Genomic DNA, 6,000 nt, shown 5'->3' with positions numbered 1-6,000 from the left:
CAAGCCTTGGAATTCCCACGGCCGGGCTTTGGTGGCCACTGCTCCCGACCTCCGAGCGACCTCCTTCCCGGCGCCGCAGATATAGCTGCCGGGGCCCCATCCAGTCCGCGCAGGGCGGAAGCGCGTCCCAACGAATGAGTAAGTGAGGCGCGGGCACGCCACCTTGTTTACCCTACTCGGCGGCGCGCCCCTGTGGGCGCCTAGTTCACAGGAGGCGTTGGCGACGCTGAAGCCGGGAGTCGGGCGGCTGCGATTGGTCGGTGGTCGGGAGGAGGATGCCGGGTGGGAGGGCTGGGAGGCGCGCGCCGCAATGGCAGCTGGCTGCCGCTAGATGCCGCTCCCTCCCAACAGGAGCTGGCCGCGGGTTCGTGGCCGACAGATGGCGCCTGCGCGTTCCATTCGCCTCCAAGTCGCCGAAGAGCAAACACCCCAAACAATCCCGAAGCGCCACCAAAAAAAAAAAAAAAGAAAAAAGAAAAAAAAAAGAAAGAAAAAAAAAAGAAAAGAAAAAAAAAAGAAAAGAAAAAAAGAAAGAAAGAAAAGAAAAAAATCCGCCGGATCCGACCGCCACTTTCAAACCTCCCCCCCACGGTTCTAGAACCGCGGGAGCTTCCGTCCCTGAGTAGAATTCAAGGGTGTAAAGAAGAGGAAGGGGGAAAAAACCTTGTGCCAGCCCAGGGGTGAAGAAGCCCCCGGCCTGAGCAAGAAGGAAGGAGTGGGGGAGGCCAACAGTCTCCTCGCTGCCTCTGTATACGCTGAGGGGGGAGGTAAGTTATAAAATGGCGGAGGCGAAGCTTCTAGAAGTTTGGAGGGGCACCCGGAGGGCGCGCGGCCCACAGTGAGGTGTGTGTGCTTGAAATCGGGCGAAGAAAGCGTGTCGCTGGGAGGGAGGAGAGAGGCTGGACGCTGTTGCCATTTCGCGGGCCCTCTCGGCTTTCTTCAGCCCAGTGCGGGGCAGACATAGAGTAAGCGACTGTGTCCAGGCGGGGAACGAGTGCTCCCCTCGCCCCCGCGTCTTCCCCCTGCCTCTCTTCTCCGCCCCCAAGTCGCTACCCCAACACTTCCAAGGAACTTCCAGTCCCCTCCCCCCTTCCTGCCTACCTCCTCCCATGGCCGCTTTTTAGCGCAGGACGCTTCTTTTCGACTACCCTCGCTGAAGGTTTTCTCTTGCCTCCCTCTCCCAACTCTCCCTCGGGGCCTCCGCGGAGGACCCCCCTCCCTCCCCAATGGGTGGCCCAAAATGGAGAACGCGCCGCGGCGCAAGATGGAGGCTCCGCGCCTCCGCGTAGCCTTCTATGTCGCTTCCTCTCCTCCCGGGGACTCTTAAGCAGCTGGGGGGAAAGAGCCCCCCCAAACTGGAAGTGGGGTGGGGGTGCCGTCCATAGTCGGGAGGGGGGAAGAAAAGGCGAACCCCGGTAGGCCGCGGCCGGGTGTATGTGTTGGGTGGTGGTGGTGGTGGTGGTGGTGGGAGAGCGCGCTGTGGTGGTGCGGGGAAGGAAGCGAGCAAAATGGTGGTGCTGGGAACCCGGGGGGGAGGGGAGGGTGATCAGGCTCGCTTGTGTCTATTTGGGCCTCGGACCGAGGGAGGCGAGGGAAAATCTACTCTGCTCACACCCCTCCCTCGTCCCCCCTCCCTTCTCCCTTCCCCTCCTTCCTTCCCTCCCCTCCCCACCCCTCCCTCCCTCTCTCCCTCCCTTCCTCCCTCCCTCCCTCTCTTCCTCCCTTCCTAGAGAGGGAACAACATTCATGTGACGGGCCCCTCGGCTTCTCTCCCCCGCCCCATCATCTCCAGCGCGTGGTGGGGGAACTGCTTGGGCAAAGCGGTTGGCATCGATCTCTCCATCCTTTCCGAGGCCCCGACTTCGGTCAGTTTTCTTAGGGCACCAATTTTCGAAATAGGTTGGGGTCCGGCGGCGTCGGTCCCCTGCGCGTAGACCTTGCCCCGAAGGGGGCCCTGCCTGCCTGGCATGGGCGGAGGGGGGGAAGGGCGGGAGTGGAAGGCTGTTTGTTGGGGGGTTTTGGCGCCACTTTTGTTTTAGTTTTAGTGCTGCTTTTTCGTTCCCACCCCCACCCGCACTGTCTTTCTAAGGCACGAACTGAGCTGATCCTTGCCCCAGGTAGGCAGCCTCTGTTTTCCCTCCACACTTTTATTCTTGCTTGAGGGCGACTTTCTCTTTTCTTCTCTCACGTATCCGGAGATCTGTGGACTGCAATTTTAGGAGGAAAAGGGTCGGATGGGCCATGGGAGAGAGAAGGTGTGGGAAACAGCATCAAGTAGTTCCGCAAAACTTTGAGCCCCGTTCCCATTTTCTTCTGGCCTAGAATTGTAAACGTATTGTTGATTTCGGCCTTTTTCCCCCCCTTTCCCTCCCGCCGCGATAATGTCTTGTTTTGCCTTTAGTTTTTTTCCCCCCTACAAACCGCTGTACTTTCGACATTTAGTTTCTGCTCCTCCTCGGTGTTATATGTCATTTTATTTTTAATTCTCAACGGCAATGGGTTATCGTGTAATTTCTTTCTTTTTTTCTTTTTTTCGTGCTTTGGTGCTTGACTTGAATTTTTAATATTGCATTAGTAGTTTCATCCGGTCTGGGAGACTTTCTCCTTCGTGGCCTAGGATGTTTTTTTTTTTTTTATGTTGTTGTCTACCCCCTCCGTCTCCCTCTTTTCTTCTGGATGTAGTTTTTAAATTGAGGGTCATGTTTTTGATTGATTATTTCCAGCTTCTGTGCTATGTCTTATCAGAAACTTTTGATCTGTGGGGTTAGGTTTAAGTAAAGGAGACGCTTGTGTTGGTTTGCAATGGTTCCTTAAAATGCGCGGGCCGCCTCCTCCTCCTCGACCCTGGTAAAGCCCCCATCTTCCCTTCACACTGGAGTGTAAATTCCGTACCCCCTTTTCTCCCACAGACCGCCGTATTTCACAGCAGCCACACCCTGTATATATGTCTCTGTGGATTGGACTCATTATCAGCTTAATTTAGTGACTTAAACCACCATGATGGGACTTGCTTAAGCACGGAGCTTCTTTTCCTGTTTAGCCCTGGTGGTTAGTGTCGAAAGAGGAATAATCGAGGTTTCTTAATGAAACCTGGTGAGGTCCAAGCTTTGCCTTTTTTTTTTCCTGTTGTCTTTTTTCCTACTCCGGGCTGTTGGCGGTGTCAGCACCGCTGCTGGGGGCGGGGGGTGGAGGGGAGAAAGAGTCGGGTTACCGAAGTGCGTCATTCCTGGCTCTAGCAGGGCCTGCTCGGGAGCTTGCTGGTGTTTGTTACTGTCCTCGCAGCACTTTCCTGCCAACCTTCTCTCTCTGCGTATTGGTTAGGAGCAAAAGCAGGAGGCGGTCTCCTAATTCTGTCTGGAGCCTAGTGCGTTGCATTTAAGGGTATATGTGAACTTATGTTTTTTTTTTTTGATGGCCCTGGAAAGTGGATGCATTTCTGTTTAACGACATACAATTCAGGTAGTTTGGTCTTGCTTTTATATATTTCTTAATGAGCGGTGGGGGTTAATTTTGAACATTTTAAACCACTTACGTCAAAATGCCTGGTTTTCTTTCTACGTTGATATCAATCTATAATTAGGGATCAGAAGGACCAGTTAAGGCATAAGTGTTCAGCGGGTTTTCAAGTGGTTGAATTGTAATTTCATGACACATTATGCTAAATAGTATGGTTTTTTTTTCCATTTTTGAGATCAAGTGCGTGAATTCCAGCTAATTGCAAATGTTTAAGTTCATTTTCACCTCATTTCTATTTGCCCTCTTAAAAATATGCTTTAAAATGTACTCATTAGGCCTTATGGACTTAAAAAAAATTTAAAGATTGTTATTTCAATAATTGAATCCGGAATTCTTAAATTTTACTATCTAGCAATTGTGGAGGGTGTTTTTATAGTAACACTGTAAAATTTTCGACTTTTTAACATGCTAGCTTGATACTTTGTCGCCTTGGGGCTATTTTCAGTGTCTTGCCATTCTCCTTAAAGATAAGGGGACTAGGAGGACAGAGATGGAGAAGTGGCCGTGACATGATTATTGTAGCTACATGAGTTCAGAAGGGCTCACTGTTAACTTACTCTACTTCTGTATTTGCTTGGGAATTTCTGTAGTTGAGGAAGAGTTTTGTAGAAAAATTTCCAAGCTTTTACATTTTGCTGTACCGACTTCTCTGAATTTACTTATCTAAAGTATTTACTTATCTAAAGTATTTACTTATCTAAAGCATTTACACGGAAATATAGGCTTGAGTGTAGGAAATTACATAATGCCTAGCATACCAACTTTCAAAAATATTTAAACAAGCACTGCAGGGAAAACAACATAAATTCTTACAAACTAGATAGACTTTAAATGTAACAGTCTGAGTGTGCTCAGCTTCTACTTTCCTTTTGTTTGAAAATAGGAAATTCCATTTGTAGGTTAAATTTTTTTTCTTGGTGTCTGTTTCAATAAGTTGGACTTGCAGTGAGTCAGTATGAGAGGGATTTACTATTAATAGGAGGGGCTTTGGCAGTTGGAGTAAGCTACAGTGGAAGGGATTGGGGTGCCATAGGGAGCATTCCTGGTAGGAAGATTGACACGGCTGAATTCAGTTTCAGTGTTTGGTGTTTAATGACTAGGTAGAGAACTTGGATTGGAAAAGAAATGTACTTATTAGCCATTCCTTCCCACTGTGAGGTAACTGTAGTATTATAAGGTATTTGAGACTGATGGACAGGCTAGACAGGGTTCTTCTTTTTAAACAGGAAATTGAATGTTTACATTTAAAATGATGTACCCTCCCCAACAGTCTGCTCTTCTAACTACTTGAAAATTGATAGGAAACTACTTAAATGTTTTATTTGAAGAACATTTTTAATATTGCCATCAGCAATAAAAGTGTAATTAAAATTAAGACCCTTGACCTCCTGTAATTAGTATATTTGCTCCTAAAGTCCAAGGTAAGTACGTTGCTTTCTGCAGTTTGGTATTCCATGTCAAGCTTATTTTGTTCCTCTGTTAGATGCATTTTTGAATGTATGTTAAAGTTATGAAGGGAACCCAAAGTATATTTTTGTATTTGGTAAAGTATATTTGCCATTTATAGAAAAAAAGTACCCCAGTCTGGGAGCACACATTTCTGAACTGTTACCGTTATCTCACACTCATTAGCTTTTCCAAGGATGTTAAGGCAGATTCCTGACTTCACATTTTTATTCCTATGCAAATATTCTTAAGTAGATGGTGAAGATGTGGCATCGCATTGATTTCTTGTGGTGAAGTTGATTTTAGATTTGTAAAGTTCAAATGTAAATACAATTTTAATGAAATTAAAGTCAACATTTCCTTTATCATATGTATGAAGTAAAACTGGGGCCTTGACTTAGGATGAGGCTCAAATCTTTCTTTGAGAATACAGGGTTAAAGGTGAAAATTCGTCATTGTCACTTTAGTAATGTTTAGTATTCTGCATGTTTAACATTTTCACCGCAGCCCTATAGGAATGTTGTAAACAGTGGGTAGCATTTTGTTTTGCTTTTTATAGATCTTTATAATAGATGGAACACTTCAGTTTTTGATGCTGAAAGATTATTTTTGAACCTAAAATTTACATTAAAATGTACAGTTTGCTATTTAGAGGAGCACTATTTTGAGAGTTTGGAGAATAAAATAGCAAAGGAAAGGGATAGCCCCAATTAGCAATGCACTGTTAGTGTAGTCCTAGTTAGCTATTAGTGTATATTGAAATGTTATTGTTGGAGAATAAAAGAGGAGCTATAAAATTATACACTGTTTAAAAGTTCTTTGTATTTTTCTTTTTGTAGCTTTCTGCATTTAATATTTATGCCCAGGGCTTTTCCTGTGTAGTTAATACTGTGTCCCTGTATAGTAATATTTGTCTTTCACAAATGGTAGTTTTTGCATGTTTTGGTGGCAAAGATAAGAAGAAATAAAGTCCCTGATTTGCTTTTTCAGTTTCCTGAAGTTCGTTTTTTTTTTTGTTTGTTTGTTTGCATTTAATTT

At 46.1% G+C, this 6,000-nt stretch overlaps 1 protein-coding gene across 5 annotated transcripts in view; it reads left to right on the top strand.

Annotated features, from left to right (window-relative positions):
• Positions 1-357: 357 nt before the first annotated feature.
• The window catches only part of STAG2 (STAG2 cohesin complex component), a 134,158-nt gene continuing 128,515 nt past the window's right edge, over positions 358-6,000 (top strand). The window contains exon 1 of one of the 5 annotated variants that reach the window (XM_084788734.1): positions 358-767. The gene's annotated coding sequence lies outside the window, so the exon portion shown is untranslated. Of the gene's footprint in view, positions 768-824; positions 844-1,730; positions 1,866-2,081; positions 2,118-6,000 lie in introns of those variants that run through there. The other 4 variants (XM_084788738.1, XM_084788736.1, XM_084788735.1 and 1 more) reach the window with 4 other exon arrangements.

The sequence above is a fragment of the Acomys minous genome, assembly GCF_964271855.1.
Source record: "Acomys minous genome assembly, chromosome: 7".
NCBI lineage: Eukaryota > Metazoa > Chordata > Mammalia > Rodentia > Muridae > Acomys > Acomys minous.
The sequence above is the reverse complement of the archived record's forward strand: the minus strand, read 5'-3'. Positions and strand labels throughout refer to the sequence as shown.